The sequence below is a fragment of the Triturus cristatus genome, chromosome 11 (genome assembly GCF_964204655.1).
Source record: "Triturus cristatus chromosome 11, aTriCri1.1, whole genome shotgun sequence".
NCBI lineage: Eukaryota > Metazoa > Chordata > Amphibia > Caudata > Salamandridae > Triturus > Triturus cristatus.
This window is the reverse complement of record NC_140594.1, coordinates 69,053,251-69,074,556: the sequence shown is the minus strand read 5'-3', so window position 1 is coordinate 69,074,556 and position 21,306 is coordinate 69,053,251.

Genomic DNA, 21,306 nt, shown 5'->3' with positions numbered 1-21,306 from the left:
AAAGCAATTGTTGTAGGAGATGAAATAAGCTGATGGTTCTGACCAGCAAGGTCAGAAGGACTGCTCCTTTGGAGGGGAGCAAGGGCCAGTCTGGAGCAACCAGACCAGCGGTGTATTTCGTAAAGTTCGTCGCCAAGATGGCTACCAGCCAGCGGGCCAGCAACCGGTTAGGCGCGTCGAGTGGCAAAATGCCTACAGGGACACATGTGCCAGTGTCACTATGGTGACACCAGGCTTTGTGGACCCTGGACAGTACATACCAGGTGAGAATTACCTGGTGACCAATGCCAGCAATGCCACTACTTCACATAGTGAGGCACTTTTTGGCCTGTGACCTGGTCACAGCAAGGACATGTGATGATATACCTAACATCTCTGCATGAGTCCTGTACTCCACTTCTGACCATAGAGAACTCTCTAGGTCATTGCCCAACAAACATTCTACTGGGAGGTCTGCACTAACCACAACCCTTTTGAGGCCAGTTACCCCTCCCCATGAGAAGTTAACAACTGCCACACTATGTGAAGTAGTGGCATTGCTGGCATTGGTCACCAGGTAATTCTCACCTGGTATGTACTGTCCAGGGTCCACAAAGCCTGGTGTCACCATAGTGACACTGGCACATGTGTCCCTGTAGGCTTGAGCCACTTTGTCATTAATTAAAGGAGTCTGTCTGTACTTGCCCAGGTTACTGGGGCTCACAGTCAGGGACAAATCAATGTCCCTATCACAGATCAAGACTGCCTGTGTCAGGGTTCTGTCTAAGTCAGAATCTCCTTCAGTTCCCATAGTGATTCCCACTACACCCTTTGTCTGGGGACCAACACTGCTAACAGTAGTACTGGGAGCAGGTGCCTTAGGGGCAACAGTGTTGGGGGCTCCACCCTTTTTGCAATCACTAGTCCAGTGAGTTGTATTCTTGCAATGATTGCACCAGGGTTTCTTTTGACCTTCTTTCTTCTTTTTGGACTGTTGTTGGGACCCACCCTCCTTAGCAGTAGTTTGGGGCCCTGTTGAAGACTTCTGGTCTTTAGGTTTCTGATCTCCACCCTTTTGGTCTGTTTTCTTCTGATCACCCCCTTGGCCCTGGTTCTGGTTCTTTTGCTTAACCCTGGTTCTGACCCATTTGTCTGCCTTCTTTCCCAATTCTTGGGGAGAGGTCAGATCAGAGTCAACCAAGTGTTGATGCCGTTGCTGGTTTTGACAGTTATTTAAAATCTGTTCTCTCATCATCAAATTATACAATCCTGTAAAATCAGATACCTTACTTCCCAGCAACCAACCCTCCAAAGCCTTAGTGGCACATTCAACATATTCAGACCAGTCCTGAGTCTGTGTCTTTTGGGTGTCTCTGAACATTAACCCGTACTGTTCAGTGGTTAAGCCTAACCCATCTACCAGAACACTCTTCAGGACTCTGTCATTTCTGACATCCTCTTCTCTAACAGTGAGGAGTCTGTCTCTGCCTCTTCCTTCAAAGGAGAGCCAGAGGATTGCTGCCCACTGGTCTTCAGGAACCTGCTGCACTTTGCAGGCTCTCTCAAGAGCAGTCATCCATTTGTGGATGTCATCCCCACTTTTGTAGGGGGGCACAACCTTAGACAGGTTCCTATTATCAAAGACCCTATCTTTGTCCCTAGGGACATTGCTGCCACCAGTGGGTATAGACCCACTCTCTCTAGGTTGCCTAGCCTTGTTCAGTTTTTCTTCCATCAGGGCTACTTCTAGCTCCTGCTTCCTGATCCTCAGCTGGGCTTCCTGCATTCTGGCCTCATGCTCCCTCCTCTGAGGGGTGGTCATCCTTTTCCTGGAGTGACCTTGAGAGCCTCTAGAGCCATGAGAAGCATTGGAGTCACCTGAGCGATTCCTTTGCCTCCCAAGCCCTGTGTTAAGTCCACTGGGGAGATCCAATGGGGTAAACCCACTGTCAGTCCCCAATAGCCTTATTTTAGCTGGGCCAAGTATAACACTTGGCACTGGGCTAGTTCTCCATTCATCATCACTACTTTCTGTATCAGCTCCTTTATCACTCTCATCCTCTGTGGTATTATTGCCATCTAAGGGGTGACTATTGGAACTGGGTACCTCTGTAGCATCTTCAGAAGGGGGGCCTCCTGTTCCTGTCCCTAAGGGGGCTAACTGGGAAGCTTTCTTGAGCTCTCTCTGATTCTCATCATTTTGTAAGAGTTCTCTGAGCTCAGCAGAGGTAGGGTTCTTGGGCTGTTTAAGGCCTCTAAGAGTTGCCAAATGCCTGAGCTCATTCTGATTAAGGGTAGCAAAGATGGATGGTGCCCTCTGGGGGTCACTCTCAACAGAGATGGGTACAGTGGACCCCTCTGCCCCAGCCATTGCTCTTAAGTGTGGGTGGATGTGTTGCAATCTACCTACACTTGGGTTTACCTACTAAACCTATCTAGTAGTTGTAGTCAGGGTGTGCTACTCCCTTTGCTCTACAACAACTAAGTTCAGTAGAACTTATGTATATCTAATCTTGTTTTATATGTACCTACAGGTACCTATGTGATCTTTCAATTGGTAACCAAGAGATTACAATGGTAAAACACAGCAAGCTCAAATCCAACCGCTGCTCACCAATGTGAGAAGTTGGCCTGGTATATGATGCTCACTAGTTAAAGTGATCACCTTGTACCATGCCAAGCAACCCTTATGGTGTGGTTGTAAGTCAACCTTTTCGGACTAGCTGCCCTAGTGGTAGCGTAGGCTAAGCAGTCTTTGAGGCTAAACTCGTGAAGCATGTTAAGCCAGCTGTTTTACCAAATGCAACCCCCTTTTATACCAATGAAAGGACACCACACAGATATATATTCAAAATATATATGTATTTATTTCTCAAAGTAACCCCTAGTCTCTTTATGAGCACAGGAGCACAAATCGTCAAACAAGATTACAGTAGAATACACAGAAGTTGCACTTTATATGGATAGGCCCTGGTGGCCACTCGAACCATATACTAAAATAGTGGTATAAGTACCACGAACAGAAAAGGGAAAAGGCCTAGGGCCTCTAGAATTGCTGGGCCTACAAGGAGCTAACTTCAGTTAGTGACCAGGAGGTCCACGGGTGGCGTGTGCAGAGCAAATAGTCACACGCGTGCTCCCATAGGTTTCAATGGGTGCGTAAAAAGTACAAAGTTACTGCAAAGAGGATCTTCCGGATGGACTAGGAACTCAAGATTTGGAACACAGGCACTAGAGATGTAATACTACACTTGGGCACAGGAGTGCCAGCTTTACCTCACCCACAGGAAGCGGGTGCATAGGCCTCGAAGTGCGTCGGGTTTCTTCTATCTGTTCCGTGGAGCCTGTGGACAAAGATGCTGCAGGCGTTCGGTCCGGGAGAGATGCAGTGGATCCAAGAGTGGATCGGAGATGTTGAAGACCTGTAAGCAGAGGGGACAGTGTTCACAGTCACTAGCCAGTGACCAGCGTGGCACCAGGTGGGTACCAGGCAATGTCGGGTGCAAACAGGAAGAAAGGTGTAGCTTGTCTCTGCAGCCACGTGGTCCCTGGAGGTCGACGACGTCCAGGAGTCGGTTCACGAGCTGTCCCACACAGGCTCTCGCTGTCGGCGGTGTCGGCGACTTGATCGAAGCAAACAAGCCTTGGCAAAAGCAATTGTTGTAGGAGATGAAATAAGCTGATGGTTCTGATCAGCAAGGTCAGAAGGACTGCTCCTTTGGAGGGGAGCAAGGGCCAGTCTGGAGCAACCAGACCAGCGGTGTATTTCATAAAGTTCATCGCCAAGATGGCTACCAGCCAGCGGGCCAGCAACCGGTTAGGCGCGTCGAGTGGCAAAATGCCTACAGGGACACATGTGCCAGTGTCACTATGGTGACACCAGGCTTTGTGGACCCTGGACAGTACATACCAGGTGAGAATTACCTGGTGACCAATGCCAGCAATGCCACTACTTCACATAGTGTGGCAGTTGTTAACTTCTCATGGGGAGGGGTAACTGGCCTCAAAAGGGTTGTGGTTAGTGCAGACCTCCCAGTAGAATGTTTGTTGGGCAATGACCTAGAGAGTTCTCTATGGTCAGAAGTGGAGTACAGGACTCATGCAGAGATGTTAGGTATATCATCACATGTCCTTGCTGTGACCAGGTCACAGGCCAAAAAGTGCCTCACTGAACTTCAGGTCTTGGATCCTGGAACAATGGACCAAGCACCTACCAAGAAGAAGAACAGGAGGGTCAAGGCTGTGCCTTCCCCCCTGCCTCAGAGTGATGATCAGCCTTCCCAGGAAGCTGATCTAGAGGACCCTGAAGGAACTGTCCCTGAAGAGCTTGAACCTGATCAGGTTGAGTTTCTGGGGACAGGGGGACCTTCAAGGGCTGACTTGAGGCAGGCTCAGTTATCCTGTCCCTCTCTTGAACCCCTCAGACAGCTGGCTGCTGCTGAGGCCGCTGGGAATGCTCAAGGTACCCATAAAGTGTATTGGGATGAAGGGCTCCTTCATTCAGAGGCTAGAGACCCCAAGCCTGGTGCTACCAGGAGGTTGGTTATACCTCTGCAATTTAGGGGCTTCCTTCTTACCTTGGCCCATGATATTCCTTTAGCAGGACACTTAGGTCAGAATAAGACTTGGGACAGGCTTGTCCCTCACTTTCACTGGCCTCATATGAATGAAGATACAAAGGAGTTTTGTCGCTCCTGTGTGACCTGCCAAGCCAGTGGCAAATCAGGTGGCACAACAAAGGCCCCCCTAATACCACTACCTGTGGTGGGGGTCCCCTTTGAAAGAGTGGGAATAGACATAGTGGGTCCAATGGATCCTCCCACTGCATCTGGGCACAGATTTATACTGGTGGTAGTGGATCATGCCACCAGGTATCCAGAGGCAATTCCCCTTAGGACCACTACAGCACCTGTTGTGGCCAGGGCCCTGCTGGGAGTATTCTCCAGAGTGGGGTTTCATAAGGAGGTAGTATCTGACAGAGGTACCAACTTTATGTCAGGATACTTGACAGCTATGTGGAAGGAATGTGGTGTCAACTACAAGTTCACCACCCCTTATCACCCACAATGCAATGGGCTTGTTGAGAGATTCAACAAGACCCTAAAGGGTATGATCAAAGGATTACCTGAAAAGCTCAGGCGAAGATGGGACATCCTTCTACCCTGCCTTCTGTTTGCTTACAGAGAGGTCCCACAAAAAGGAGTTGGCTACAGCCCCTTTGAATTGTTGTTTGGGCACCCTGTAAGAGGCCCACTGTGTTTAGTGAAGGAAGGATGGGAGTTACCTCTCAAAAAGCCTAAACAAGACATAGTGGACTATGTACTTGGTCTCCGCTCCAGGATGGCTGAGTATATGGAGAAGGCATCCAAAAACCTTGAGGCAAGCCAGGCCTTACAGGAAGCTTGGCATGACCAAAAGGCTGTCTTGGTTGAGTTTCAGCCAGGACAGAAGGTATGGGTGTTGGAGCCAGTGGCCCCAGCAGCACTCCAAGACAAATGGTCTGGACCCCATACAATCCTGGAAAAAAAGGGAGAGGTCACCTAATTGGTCGACCTAGGAACTCCCAGGAGTCCCCACAGGGTACTCCATGTTAACAGGCTTAAAGCATATGTTGACAGGGCAGACATGGGCTTGCTCATGGCTACAGATGAGGGACAGGAGGAAGAGAGTGACCCTCTCCCAGACCTGTTGTCTCAGAACCCTGAAGATGGCTCAGTTGAAGGAGTGACCCTTGGAGGCAACCTCACTGCCCATCAGCAGACTGAATGTAGACAGGTTCTACAATCATTTTCACATATGTTTTCCTTGATACCTAGTCAAACTGACTGGTGTACCCATGTGGTGGACACTGGTGACAGTCTGCCTGTAAAGAACAAGCTTTACAGACAACCTGACCACGTCAGGGACTGTATAAAGGCTGAGGTACATAAAATGCTGGAATTAGGTGTCATTGAACCCTCAGAGAGCCCCTGGGCTAGCCCAGTGGTTCTGGTCCCCAAACCTCACACCAAAGTTGGCAAGAGAGAAATGAGGTTCTGTGTGGACTACAGGGGTCTCAATGCTGTCACCAGGACAGATGCACACCCTATTCCAAGGGCAGATGAGCTCATAGACAAACTAGCTTCTGCAAAGTTTTTGAGCACATTTGATTTAACAGCTGGCTATTGGCAAATCAGATTAGCTGAGGAGTCTAAGGCCAAAACAGCATTCTCAACCCCAGGTGGGCACTACCAGTTTGTGGTGATGCCCTTTGGTCTGAAGAATGCACCTGCCACCTTCCAAAGGCTGGTGAACCAAGTCCTTACTGGGTTGGATGACTTTTGCGCAGCATATCTTGATGACATTGCTGTCTTTAGCTCCACCTGGGAGGATCACCTGATCATCCTGAAGAAGGCTCTTGAGGCTCTGCAAAGGGCAGGCCTCACTATCAAGGCTACTAAGTGCCAGATAGGGCAGAGTAAGGTTGTATATTTGGGCCACATTGTAGGTGGAGGCCAAGTTCAGCCACTGGAGAGTAAGATACAATACATCAAGGACTGGTCTCCTCCAACCACCCAGACTCAAGTTCGAGCTTTCTTGGGCTTGACTGGGTACTACAGGAAGTTTGTTAAGAACTATGGGTCCATTGTGACTCCTCTTAATGATCTGACATCCAAGAAGATGCCCAAAAAGGTTCAGTGGACAGTAAGCTGTCTGCAGTGGTCGGAACAACTTCCTTCTACTGTTTCCAGATATCGTCATACCATATACTCTTAAGTGCATTATGAACCTCGCGGTTAAATGCTATCTTTGGTTTGGCTTTATCAAAACATGTCGAGTAAGGTGTTCCGACCACTGCAGACAGGCTCAGCTCATGCCAGAGCACCATCTCACATGGAACCAAGCACTCTGCCTTCAGGATTGTTAAGGCCTGCCATAGGAGTGACTTATAGGTTACCAGGTGTCCCATTTAAGGTTAGGTATAGGTATACTACACCTAAGTAAGAGGTGATTACACCAACTTACCCCAGCTGAGTGATCAGCCAGTTGTGTCAGATTGTTAGGCCAAGCCTGGGGTGGCATAATACATGCTTCAGCCCCTGGCAGGCCTTGGGTACACCAATGCCCTGGGTACCTAGTGTACACTGGTACAGGGGCTGACAGGGTGATCCACTTCCAATTGGTTATGCACCTAGGGTGCATAGTTTTAATTTAGTAGAGAGAACAGCAGGCTGGGGGTCTGATTGGCAGGCCCACAGCCTCAATATGTCAAAAACCAGTGAAGCAAAAAGCAAAAATTTGGGGTGACCATAGGATAGCAGACCCTACTCTCCTACAGGGGAGTACATAAGTCAGATAGAGGGTGAATTTAACCAAGATGTCTGTCAAAAAGAAGGAGATTGAGGTCCCTTTTGAAGGTTACTAGGCAGGTGGTTAGACGGAGGGAGGGAGGCAGAGAATGCCTGATTCTAGTCGCACTTCCATAGAAAGACTGGTTCTTGTGTCGTTTTGGAGTGAAGGTGGGGGTTCCAGTAGTAGGGATTAGGCATTTCTGGACCCCTTATTTACTTCATAGATTTTCAGTTTCCTGTTGAGATAGGAGGGTGAGGAGGAGTGCAGCGCTCTGTGTAATGCAAGCGATTCTGAATTGGGCCCGGGATTCAATGGGAAATGGCGGGCTAGAAGGGCAGGGAAATGTGGTCACATTTCTTGAGACCTAAGAAGCGTGCTGCAGCATGGAGTGTTGCTCTCAGTGGGACTAGGTGAGCCTTGGGAATGCCTGAAAGAAGGGCAATTCCTTAGTCTTGTCTAGAGAGAACAAGAGAAGAGATTGCACCACTATTTTGAGGTCTTGTTCCGGAATCAATTGTCTGATGCCCCAAAGCTGCATAACTTGGTGGCATGCACTGTTGGCCATGGCTGCGATGTGGCTGTGAACATTGAGATGATTATCAAGGGTGATGCCGAGTGAGGTGGCACTCTGGACAATGGCAGGGCAGCCCTCCAGAGTGGGAAGATTGACCATCCATTTTTGTTTTGGCGTTTTTGCTTTCGGAGGTGAGATAAAAAGAAAATCTGTTTTAGTTGGGTTCAGTTTGAAATGGTGGTGGGACATCCAGTTTTGAATCTTTAAGAGTGTTTTTGAAAGCAGGGCAATGTCTTCTGGGGATAATATTTACATGCATATTTGGGTGTCGCCAGCGTAGAAGTGGAAGACAATCCCAGAGTTCCTGAGAAACACACAAAGAAGTTTTAGGTAGGGGTTAAGGAGGGTTGGAGAGAGGATCATGCCTTGAGGGACCTCTTGGAGGTACAGAGAAAGAGGAGAAGTAAGATTTCTAAAAGTGTAACTTCCGGCTGTTTGACACGTCAGGATTGAGGTGATTGGCAGTGCTGCTGAGGGCTTTATTCATTGAAGCGATGCCCGCTGTTCAACAAGTCAGGATTGAGGTGATTGGCAGTGCTGCTGAGGGCTTTATTAATTGAAGCGATGCCCGCTGTTCAACAAGTCAGGATTGAGGTGATTGGCAGTGCTGCTGAGGGCTTTATTCATTGAAGCGAAGCCCGCTGTTCAACAGGTCAGGATTGAGGTGATTTGCAGTGCTGCTGAGGGCTTTATTCATTGAAGCGATGCCCGCAGTTCAACAAGTCAGGATTGAGGTGATTGGCAGTGCTGCTGAGGGCTTTATTAATTGAAGCGAAGCCCACTGTTCAACAAGTCAGGATTGAGGTGACTGGCAGTGCTGCTGAGGGCTTTATTAATTGAAGCGAAGCCCACTGTTCAACAAGTCAGGATTGAGGTGACTGGCAGTGCTGCTGAGGGCTTTATTCATTCAAGCGAAGCCCACTGTTCAACAGGTCGGGATTGAGATGATTGGCAGTGCTGCTGAGGGCTTTATTAATTGAAGCGAAGCCCACTGTTCAACAAGTCAGGATTGAGGTGATTGGCAGTGCTGCTGAGGGCTTTATTCATTGAAGCGATGCCCGCTGTTCAACAAGTCAGGATTGAGGTGACTGGCAGTGCCGCTAAGGGCTTTATTAATTGAAGCGATGCCCGCTGTTTAACAAGTCAGGATTGAGGTGATTGGCAGTGCTGCTGAGGGCTTTATTCATTGAAGCGATGCCCGCTGTTCAACAGGTCAGGATTGAGGTGATTGGCAGTGCCGCTAAGGGCTTTATTAATTGAAGCGATGCCCGCTGTTCAACAAGTCAGGATTGAGGTGACTGGCAGTGCTGCTGAGGGCTTTATTATTAATTGAAGCGAAGCCCACGGTTCAACAGGTCAGAATTGAGGTGACTGGCAGTACTGCTAAGGGCTTTATTAATTGAAGCGAAGCCCGCAGTTCAAGAAGTCAGGATTGAGGTGATTGGCAGTGCTGCTAAGGGCTTTATTAATTGAAGCGAAGCCCACTGTTCAACAAGTCAGGATTGAATTGATTGGCAGTGCTGCTGAGGGCTTTATTCATTGAAGCGATGCCCGCTGTTCAACAAGTCAGGATTGAGGTGATTGGCAGTGCTGCTGAGGGCTTTATTAATTGAAGCGATGCCCGCTGTTCAACAAGTCAGGATTGAGGTGATTGGCAGTGCTGCTGAGGGCTGTATTAATTCAAGCGAAGCCCACTGTTCAACAAGTCAGTATTGAGGTGATTGGCAGTGCTGCTGAGGGCTTTATTAATTGAAGCGAAGCCCGCTGTTCAACAAGTCAGGATTGAGGTGACTGGCAGTGCTGCTGAGGGCTTTATTAATTGAAGCGAAGCCCACTGTTCAACAAGTCAGGATTGAGGTGATTGGCAGTGCTGCTGAGGGCTTTATTAATTGAAGCGATGCCCGCAGTTCAACAAGTCAGGATTGAGGTGATTGGCAGTGCTGCTGAGGGCTTTATTAATTGAAGCGAAGCCCACTGTTCAACAAGTCAGGATTGAGGTGACTGGCAGTGCTGCTGAGGGCTTTATTAATTGAAGCGAAGCCCGCTGTTCAACAAGTCAGGATTGAGGTGACTGGCAGTGCTGCTGAGGGCTTTATTCATTGAAGCGATGCCCGCTGTTCAACAAGTCAGGATTGAGGTGATTGGCAGTGCTGCTGAGGGCTTTATTCATTGAAGCGATGCCCGCTGTTCAACAAGTCAGGATTGAGGTGATTGGCAGTGCTGCTGAGGGCTTTATTCATTGAAGCGATGCCCGCTGTTCAACAAGTCAGGATTGAGGTGATTGGCAGTGCTGCTAAGGGCTTTATTAATTGAAGCGAAGCCCACTGTTCAACAGGTCAGAATTGAGGTGACTGGCAGTGCTGCTAAGGGCTTTATTAATTGAAGCGATGCCCGCTGTTCAACAGGTCAGGATTGAGATGATTGGCAGTGCTGCTGAGGGCTTTATTCATTAAAGCGATGCCCGCTGTTCAACAGGTCAGGATTGAGGTGATTGGCAGTGCTGCTGAGGGCTTTATTCATTGAAGCGATGCCCGCTGTTCAACAGGTCAGGATTGAGGTGATTGGCAGTGCTGCTGAGGGCTTTATTCATTGAAGCGATGCCCGCTGTTCAACAGGTCAGGATTGAGGTGATTGGCAGTGCTGCTAAGGGCTTTATTCATTGAAGCGAAGCCCGCTGTTCAACAGGTCAGGATTGAGGTGACTGGCAGTGCTGCTGAGGGCTTTATTAATTGAAGCGAAGCCCACTGTTCAACAAGTCAGGATTGAGGTGACTGGCAGTGCTGCTGAGGGCTTTATTAATTGAAGCGAAGCCCACTGTTCAACAAGTCAGGATTGAGGTGATTGGCAGTGCTGCTGAGGGCTTTATTCATTGAAGCGATGCCCGCTGTTCAACAGGTCAGGATTGAGGTGATTGGCAGTGCTGCTGAGGGCTTTATTCATTGAAGCGATGCCCGCTGTTCAACAGGTCAGGATTGAGGTGATTGGCAGTGCTGCTGAGGGCTTTATTCATTGAAGCGATGCCCGCTGTTCAACAGGTCAGGATTGAGGTGATTGGCAGTGCTGCTAAGGGCTTTATTCATTGAAGCGATGCCCGCTGTTCAACAGGTCAGGATTGAGGTGACTGGCAGTGCTGCTGAGGGCTTTATTAATTGAAGCGAAGCCCGCTGTTCAACAGGTCAGGATTGAGGTGATTGGCAGTGCTGCTGAGGGCTTTATTAATTGAAGCGATGCTCACTGTTCAACAAGTCAGGATTGAGGTGACTGGCAGTGCTGCTAAGGGCTTTATTAATTGAAGCGAAGCCCGCTGTTCAGCAAGTCAGGATTGAGGTGATTGGCAGGGCTGCTGAGGGCTTTATTAATTGAAGCGATGCCCGCTGTTCAACAGGTCAGGATTGAGGTGATTGGCAGTGCTGCTGAGGGCTTTATTAATTGAAGCGAAGCCCACTGTTCAACAAGTCAGGATTGAGGTGACTGGCAGTGCTGCTGAGGGCTTTATTAATTGAAGCGAAGCCCGCTGTTCAACAGGTCAGGATTGAGGTGATTGGTAGTGCTGCTAGAGGCTTTATTAATTGAAGCGAAGCCCACTGTTCAACAGGTCAGGATTGAGGTGATTGGCAGTGCTGCTGAGGGCTTTATTCATTGAAGCGATGCCCGCTGTTCAACAAGTCAGGATTGAGGTGATTGGCAGTGCTGCTGAGGGCTTTATTAATTGAAGCGAAGCCCACTGTTCAACAAGTCAGGATTGAGGTGACTGGCAGTGCTGCTGAGGGCTTTATTAATTGAAGCGAAGCCCGCTGTTCAACAGGTCAGGATTGAGGTGATTGGCAGTGCTGCTAGGGGCTTTATTAATTGAAGCGAAGCCCGCTGTTCAACAAGTCAGGATTGAGGTGATTGGCAGTGCTGCTGAGGGCTTTATTCATTGAAACGATGCCCGCAGTTCAACAAGTCAGGATTGAGGTGATTGGCAGTGCTGCTGAGGGCTTTATTAATTGAAGCGAAGCCCACTGTTCAACAAGTCAGGATTGAGGTGATTGGCAGTGCTGCTGAGGGCTTTATTCATTCAAGCGAAGCCCACTGTTCAACAAGTCAGGATTGAGGTGACTGGCAGTGCTGCTAGGGGCTTTATTAATTGAAGCGAAGCCCGCTGTTCAACAGGTCAGGATTGAGGTGACTGGCAGTGCTGCTGAGGGCTTTATTAATTGAAGCGAAGCCCGCTGTTCAACAGGTCAGGATTGAGGTGATTGGCAGTGCTGCTGAGGGCTTTATTCATTGAAGCGATGCCCGCAGTTCAACAAGTCCGGATTGAGGTGATTGGCAGTGCTACTGAGGGCTTAATTAATTGAAGCGAAGCCCACTGTTCAACAAGTCAGGATTGAGGTGACTGGCAGTGCTGCTGAGGGCTTTATTAATTGAAGCGAAGCCCACTGTTCAACAAGTCAGGATTGAGGTGATTGGCATTGCTGCTGAGGGCTTTATTCATTCAAGCGAAGCCCACTGTTCAACAAGTCAGGATTGAGGTGACTGGCAGTGCTGCTGAGGGCTTTATTCATTGAAGCGATGCCCGCTGTTCAACAAGTCAGGATTGAGGTGATTGGCAGTGCTACTAAGGGCTTTATTCATTGAAGCGAAGCCCGCTGTTCAACAGGTCAGGATTGAGGTGATTGGCAGTGCTGCTAAGGGCTTTATTCATTGAAGCGAAGCCCGCTGTTCAACAGGTCAGGATTGAGGTGATTGGCAGTGCTGCTGAGGGCTTTATTCATTGAAGCGATGTCCGCAGTTCAACAAGTCAGGATTGAGATGATTGGCAGTGCTGCTAAGGGCTTTATTAATTGAAGCGAAGCCCGCTGTTCAACAAGTCAGGATTGAGGTGACTGGCAGTGCTGCTAAGGGCTTTATTAATTGAAGCGATGCCCACTGTTCAACAAATCAGGATTGAGTTGATTGGCAGTGCTGCTGAGGGCTTTATTCATTGAAGCGAAGCCCACTGTTCAACAAGTCAGGATTGAGGTGATTGGCAGTGCTGCTGAGGGCTTTATTCATTGAAGCGATGCCCGCAGTTCAACAAGTCAGGATTGAGGTGATTGGCAGGGCTGCTGAGGGCTTTATTCATTGAAACGACGCCCGCAGTTCAAGAAGTCAGGATTGAGGTGATTGGCAGTGCTGCTGAGGGCTTTATTCATTGAAACGATGCCCGCAGTTCAAGAAGTCAGGATTGAGGTGATTGGCAGTGCTGCTGAGGGCTTTATTCATTGAAGCGATGCCCGCTGTTCAACAAGTCAGGATTGAGGTGATTGGCAGTGCTGCTGAGGGCTTTATTCATTGAAGCGATGCCCGCTGTTCAACAAGTCAGGATTGAGGTGACTGGCAGTGCTGCTAAGGGCTTTATTAATTGAAGCGAAGCCCGCTGTTCAACAAGTCAGGATTGAGGTGATTGGCAGTGCTGCTGAGGGCTTTATTCATTGAAGCGATGCCCGCTGTTCAACAAGTCAGGATTGAGGTGACTGGCAGTGCCGCTGAGGGCTTTATTAATTGAAGCGATGCCCGCTGTTCAACAAGTCAGGATTGAGGTGATTGGCAGTGCCGCTGAGGGCTTTATTAATTGAAGCGATGCCCGCTGTTCAACAAGTCAGGATTGAGGTGATTGGCAGTGCTGCTGAGGGCTTTATTAATTGAAGCGATGCCCGCTGTTCAAGAAGTCAGGATTGAGGTGATTGGCAGTGCTGCTAAGGGCTTTATTCATTGAAGCGATGCCGGCCTACATAGGAGGATAGAGGGACTTAAAAACAGCTGTGCAAGGGGGAAGATATACATTATCATGTTGTTCCATATGTAAAGAATGAGGAGTCTAGGTGGAGCTGGGTAGGCATACCTGCACAATGCACTCTTTACATCGGGATTAAGGTGCATTGTCAGCATCATGTGGTAAACATGCACTACCAGCTGGGTACATTGCACTGTAGTCCGCAACATCATGCAGTCACAAAACCTTCACAGATACACATGTGTATGCATGGATGTGTAGGTATTTGTAGAGCTATAGGGAGTGCAGTGTTGTAGGAGAAGATGCAATATCAATTTAAAAAAAAGAAAAAACAACTTCTAGTTGCTAGAAGCCTGCTTTTATTTAACTTTGTAATGACTATTTTCTAGTGATGTCCTTTCTGGGAAATACACAGGGCTGTGGTATTCACAGAGTCGCCATGTTTTACTGTAATCTGTGTCAGTGTTTACAATAGGTGTGAGTTAATGCTCTGATTATTTACTGGTAATCTTTACTACTCTTAATCCTCATCTTCCTGGTGTGTCAGCGCTTTATAACAGGTGTGAGCTACTGTTAAGATTACTTACTGGTAATCTTTAAGACTCTTAGTCCTGCTCTTCCTCGTCACAACAATTATTTATAAGGTTGATACCACACCTGAGAGAGGAGAATGTCAGTCTGAGCATGGTTTCCAGTCTTAGATTTGGGATCTACCTCATTAGTTCCTTGTCCGTCTCCCTCCTCCCAGTCCTTACATAATGAGCTTTTGCTCCTATCCACAGAACTCTGTCTACCTAAACCAAAATTTAAATTCCCATGCGCCCAAAATGGCTTCCTTCACCAGTGACACAACTCCTATGATTCTAGAAAAGAGGAAGCCTTCCAACATCACTTCCTGTTGATTGTTGCTGTGGTGAGAGTCTACCTACTGCGATGGTTGCAGTACAGTAAGAATGTTTGTTTCTTAAATTATTCACATTTGTAACGGTGAACCTGCTGTAGCACTCCTCCATGGAGTTTTTTGATTTCTTTGCATGCTATGGGCCTGAATACAAATCTGGCGGACTGCCACATTACGATCCTAGTGATCTTGCCACCCTGTGACTGCCGACTCAGCCAGGGAACCATTGTTTCCTGGCGGTGGTGCCCCGGTCCAGAGGTATCTATATGCTTAACAGGACAGCCGTGGTCCTTCTAAGCATATTATGACTAACCCTGGGTGGAGCTTGCGGAGTGCAGCTATGCGGAGTTCCACGGAGTTAAGGGTAAACTCCATGGAACTCCGCTCTGCCACCCGCCTCCACACCGCCTAAATTAAATATTACTACTTATATAATTAAAAAAAGAATAAAAGTCACTTACCTTATTGCGGCGTCCCCGGGCTGCCCTCCTCCTCCTCGCCGTACATCTTGCACGAACACTGCATCTCTCGCATGCGCATTTCTCACAAAGAACTGCTCATACGCGCGTGCATGCGCAGTTCATGCAAGATGTACGGCAAGGAGGAGGGCAGCCTGGAGATAGCGCAATAAGGTAAGTGAATTTTATTCTTTTTAAATTATGTAAGTAGTATTAGAACATTGGAATGTTGAGCGCTCCATTGAAGACAATGAAGTGCTCTGGGCTTTTAATGGCTGGTAAAAGCCGGGATTATCAACATTCCAGCTTTTGCTGTGAACAAAGGCCTCACAGAACCCGAGGGGATTTCAACTTCCTTCAGTCACCACGAGGCCTTTGTTTTATAATTTAGAACACTCTGCCCTCTAGAGGCGAAATGTTCTAATAGCCTTAGAGCCCTCCATAGTGGGCTCTACTGGCCTTTAAAGGCCCGCTACCTTGTTAAAGGCCCTCACTCTCGGCTCGGGCCTTTAAGGCTGCAGTAGGCCTTTATTGTCCAGTAGAGCCCGCTACAGAGGGCTCTAAGGCTATAATAGCATATGTCAGATGGGATATCCGTTACGTTTGTGACGGAGTAGCTCATACATCAAACTCTAAATCAGTCCCAAAGTCCTTAGATTATATCATACATCATTGCAGTGCCAAACAAAAGAAGTTTCCATTGCAGTGTATGGCCAGGAAAGTGAGCATTCAGTACAGTTGAGGCGCAATGTTGCTTTGTAGGCAAACCAGTGCTTCACTATTTTGAAATGGAAGGAGGATCATTGTTGGATGGAAGAAAGGTGGGAGTTACTGGAAGTGATGCTGAGAGGGGCGCATCACACAAACACAGCACTTTCCAGCAATGGATGGTTGCTTGATGTGCTCTTCTCTTGCTTGCGACCCCTTACCTCGGTCCCTTTTACCCCCTGAGTCCTGGCACTCAAGCCTACCGCTGCCTGTCTGCTATCTCATGCCACCTTGCAGGTATCCATTTACACCCTGAAATTGTGTGTGCAGAGTCCAGTCTCCAAAGAAAGCAATGCGGGCTGACAGGTCTCCTAAGGCAGGATCCTAATGTGAGGACACTAGGGGCCCGATTCTGAGTTTGATGGTGCAGCGGGCGGTCCACACCACCAAACCGGCGTGAGGAATGCCCGCCCTATAATGACTTTTTTAGTCATTGGTGGGCATTTCCTTTGCTGTTCCCATGGTGGTGCCTATATAATAGGCACTACAATGGGAACGTCAAAGGAAGTTTCAGGACGGCATGGACTGAAAAGTTCATGCCGTGCTGGAACTTCAGTGCAAGCACACAGGGGGGCACATGCCGTGTCCGCCTATGTGCATCCACAGGGCATGAGGCACCAGGGGGCCCTGCAGGGCCCCCTTTCTTTCCTCACCGACACTGTTTTCATGGAGGAAAGACCGTCATGAAATCAGTGATGGTGAAAGTCATAATTTGGCGCAGACGGAGAACTCCGCTCAGCCAGCGGAGTCTGGGAGATTTCCCTACTCCATGCTCCGCTGAAGGAAAAATAACTCCAACTCCACAGTAGAGAAGGAGTTAGCCAGACCCTCCCCAAACTAAATTGGGCCCCCACCTCCACCCCGCCTAATAAAATACTATAGCCTTATAGCCCGCCGTAGCGGGCTATACCGGCTGTTAAAGGCCCGCTGCATCGTTAAAGGCCCGAGCCGAAGGCGAGGGACTTTAACAACAGCAGCGGGACTTTAAAAGCCGATATAGCCCTGCTACGAAGGGCTATAAGGCTATTAGAACATTCTGCCACTAGAGGGCAGAATGTTCTAACAAAACGAAGCCTTCAGGGAGCGCGAGGGGATTCAAATCCCCTCCGGCTCCCTGAAGTCTTTGTTCACAGCCAGAGCTGTGAACAAAGACACATTGGAATGTTGGCGCTCCGGGCTTATACCAGCCATTATAAGCCCGGAGCACTCCATTGTTTTCAATGGAGCTGCCAACATTCCAATGTTCTAATATATCCTATGGCACATTTAATATGGCGGACGGATATTCGTTACATTTGTGATGGAGTACCCCATTTGCTGAACTCTAAATAAAGCCCTTTGCGATGAATCCAATAACTGCTGCTTTTGGAGTGGTCCATTTCTTTAAAGATGTACTCCAAATTTGCAACAAAAAAAAGAAAAACTTGCTACAAGGACTTGCCAGGCATATTTCCCCCAGTTTGATATTAACATCTTCGTGTTTTTAAAATACATTTCTAATATGTTTTTATGTATGATTTATTTTGTATGGGATGCCTTGCAGTCTAATGAGCAATGCCAAAAAAACTCTATATATATATAAAAAAAGAAAAAAAAATAGCTATTCTCACTGAGTAGCTGTCTCCCTAATACGGTAAGAGTGTATCGATTGTCGATCCTTCTCTTATCAAGCAAACTTGCTGTGGAATTTTGAACATATTCATAAAATATGTAAAGCACCCTGATACCCTCGCGTCTAGCTAGCGCTATATAAACCTAAAAAATAAATAAATACTATCATCTATCTGTGATTTGAAAAACATGTTATCTGTAGTCTCATGTCTCTCACCCGGTGCCCCTCCCCTTAATGTTTTGAATAGACTGTGCAGTACTGACTTATTCACATATCCTCTGTTTGCTGAGACCGCATCTAAGAATCAAAGCACTCGCACTCTTTGGAAGACCCTACACTCTTGAAGCAGATCCAGGGTCTATGACATTCCTAAACAATGTCATTCCTACTCCCTGCTATATCACCAGGGACGCCACACCTCACATAGGACATGCATGTCCGAACCATTTCATACTCCGCTGCCCTAAAATCCTAGACCCAAATAAGAATGGGTACGTACCCGCAGTCTCTCCTTGCCTCTGAAATGTACCCAAAATGCGAGCCCAAACCCTTGTTGGGCACACACCCTTGTCATGTCAATAGGGACCACACCAGAGCGGCCAACAGGGAACCTAAGGTGAGGTCAAAATCCCTTGATTCCTAGTCCAGTCCAAGATAAGATAGATGAATACAAAGGATTAGTCCTCAGCATCAGGAGAAGACCTCAATCCTGGTATCTCCCCCCAAAAGTAACAATGCCCAGGGAGATGACAGTGGGTGTGGCTATTACCACCAAGAGATCTAAACCTCTCCAGCTCCCTCTTCCACATGTGGGCCTATATGTGCATGCATGGATCCAGAACAGGCAGATGGTACGTATGAGTGCATGTCCTGCCGGAGGGAGAGGCCGTCCCTCCTTCCTTGAGCCTTCTCATGACCCCACGCTCAACCGCTCCACACGCTTCCCTCTCTGGTCCCTTGCTTGCCTCTTCCCTCTTTCTGTCCAGTCAACACGTCGTGTAATATTACATATGCACAATGCACTACTACTTAGACAACTGGGGTCATGTGAGTATTTTGAGGAAGATCTTTCTAAACATAAAGCTGATTCCACCTTTGTTGTTGTGTTTTGGTGCAGATGGCAGTTATACAATCATATAACAGGAGATAACAATATACCATAGCATAACATAACACAATAAAAATCAATATAACATAATCAACAAATAAGATACAAAGGTAAAAAGAAATGCTCATTAAAAGGGAAAAGGTGCCTGCTGGGAAAGAAGCATGATTAAAATCTATTCTTTCACGCCACAACATATGATCATATGTACATTATATGTAAGCGTGAGAAACCTCCTCTGGATCCCTGAGATATTTAATTTGCAAGAGGTATGACGATGTCCTGTTTCTGGACTCCGAACTGCCATCTTCATCAGCCCGGGAGCGGCACACAAACTTGTAGTTGTAATTGTAAATTGAATTTATATAATGCTACTACTCCAGATGAGACGAAGTGCTTTGGGGCGAGTAGCACACTACTCCAGGACCAAAGGTTAGAAGTAGGAAGGAAGTAGATTAGTAAAACGTGTGTTTTTTGTTTCCTTACATATTAGTTGTGCTAAGTAGGATAAGTTAGTGCTCGGTGAGATCTCATGCATTTACTCTCCTTGGTTTGAAATGGATAGATTAATTGATGTGGATTGGTAAGAGCTTTTTAAAAAGTAAAAAATTAAAGTTCTTGCTTAAACTCGAGTTTTTCATTTCCAAGGAACCCAGTTCAATTCATAAACCTGACCTTTTTTTTGAGAATTAACCCCATGTACGCGCGGCAAATTCTGCCGCAGTGCGAGGGGGGACGGGGTTGGGCGTGGCGCCCAGGTACTCAGGACGGCTCCCGGGCGTCATAAATCACGGTGGGCGTGTGCTCATGACGGCCGGGAGCCGTCCAAACTCCGCCCACTAATTAATTCGCCCGCACAGGCGGGGAATTAGCTGTGCGTGGGCGGAGCGGCAACGGTCGGACGGCTCCCAGCTGTCATGAGCACACGACTACCGTGACTCATGACGGCTGGGAGCCGTCATGAGCATGGAAGTGGTTAATGTAAAATTGGAAAATCGCAAGACATTTGATGGTAGAAGCGGACAAAGGGACTGATTACGAGTTTGGCAGATAGGGGGCGGACTGCCACGCTGGCGGCCCGCTCCCACACCGCCAAACCTGTGTGTCTGCCAGATTACGGGTTACCTCGTGTCTGACATGCTATATTTGGCAGTCCCACGGCGGTGCCTCTGATGGGAATGCCCCAAAAAGTTCCTGCACGGCATGAACTGTAAAGTCCTTGCTGTTCACAAACTGGGGTGCATGCACACAGGGGGCACTTGTTGTGCCCCCCTGCAAACATCCCCATGCAAATGGACAACAGAAGACGCTGTAGGTCCCCCTTGGTTTTTCATGTAGGTAAGACCTCCATGACACCACTGGCGGTACTGAAACTCGTAATATGCATGGTTGTGCCACAACAGCACCGCTAGCATATTACTGAGGCCTTGACCGCTGTACCACAGCCAGGGAACAGAGATTCCCTGGCGGTTGCGGCAGTGCTATGGTGGTCCAACTGCCCAACTTGCAATGGGGCAGTCTGACCGCCTAAGGGCAGTGGTTGGACTGCAATGCCCCCGTGAGTCTGGCGGTCATTGGACCGCCAGACTCGTAATTAAACCCTTAGTAGGTGGTCCCATGTGAACACAAAGAAGTAATATTTTTCTTTGCAATCTTATGAAGTTACTAAGGGATCCTGAGTGGATTAACTATGTGTGATTCATGCAAATTGGACAAAAACATTTTTCAAGAATACTTTTCAAACTATATTGTAAATCATTTTCACTGACTGCTTTTTCAAGTGGAGCAGTGCCTGCATAAGGTTCGCTTTTGAACAGTGAAGACAAACTGAGTTCTGAAAATGCCCAGGTCCCAGTGAATCCTCCCAGGTTTGGTACCATTTTATCAGGAACAGTGCTCTCCATGCCACTGGAATCAAGCTATCCTGGCTGACGAGGGCTGAAAGCCCGAAACCGGTCCTAGGATGCTTGTTTCCAGTCCAGGGAGGACCTGGCTTGGCAGTTCGGGCTGGACTGTTCCCATGGGGCACAGGGTCAAGACTGATTTGCATATGGCTGGGTTCAAACTGGAATGGCATGGTGAGCAAACAAACGATGGATTTAGGCCCAGATCTCTGTACTGGGGTGAATGTATGACATTGTTCTGCATTCTGTCCATCAATTGTTGTTTTTGCATTTGTCACCCCGAGTGGGAAGGGTATGCTCAGACGTGAGTCCCGTGCTCTCCATGCCACTGGAATCAAGCTATCCTGGCTGACGAGGGCTGAAAGCCCGAAACCGGTCCTAGGATGCTTGTTTCCAGTCCAGGGAGGACCTGGCTTGGCAGTTCGGGCTGGACTGTTCCCATGGGGCACAGGGTCAAGACTGATTTGCATATGGCTGGGTTCAAACTGGAATGGCATGGTGAGCAAAAAAACGATGGATTTAGGCCCAGATCTCTGTACTGGGGTGAATGTATGACATTGTTCTGCATTCTGTCCATCAATTGTTGTTTTTGCATTTGTCACCCCGAGTGGGAAGGGTATGCTCAGACGTGAGTCCCGTGCTCTCCATGCCACTGGAATCAAGCTATCCTGGCTGACGAGGGCTGAAAGCCCGAAACCGGTCCTAGGATGCTTGTTTCCAGTCCAGGGAGGACCTGGCTTGGCAGTTCGGGCTGGACTGTTCCCATGGGGCACAGGGTCAAGACCGATTTGCATATTGCTGGGTTCAAACTGGAATGGCATGGTGAGCAAAAAAACGATGGATTTAGGCCCAGATCTCTGTACTGGGGTGAATGTATGACATTGTTCTGCATTCTGTCCATCAATTGCTGTT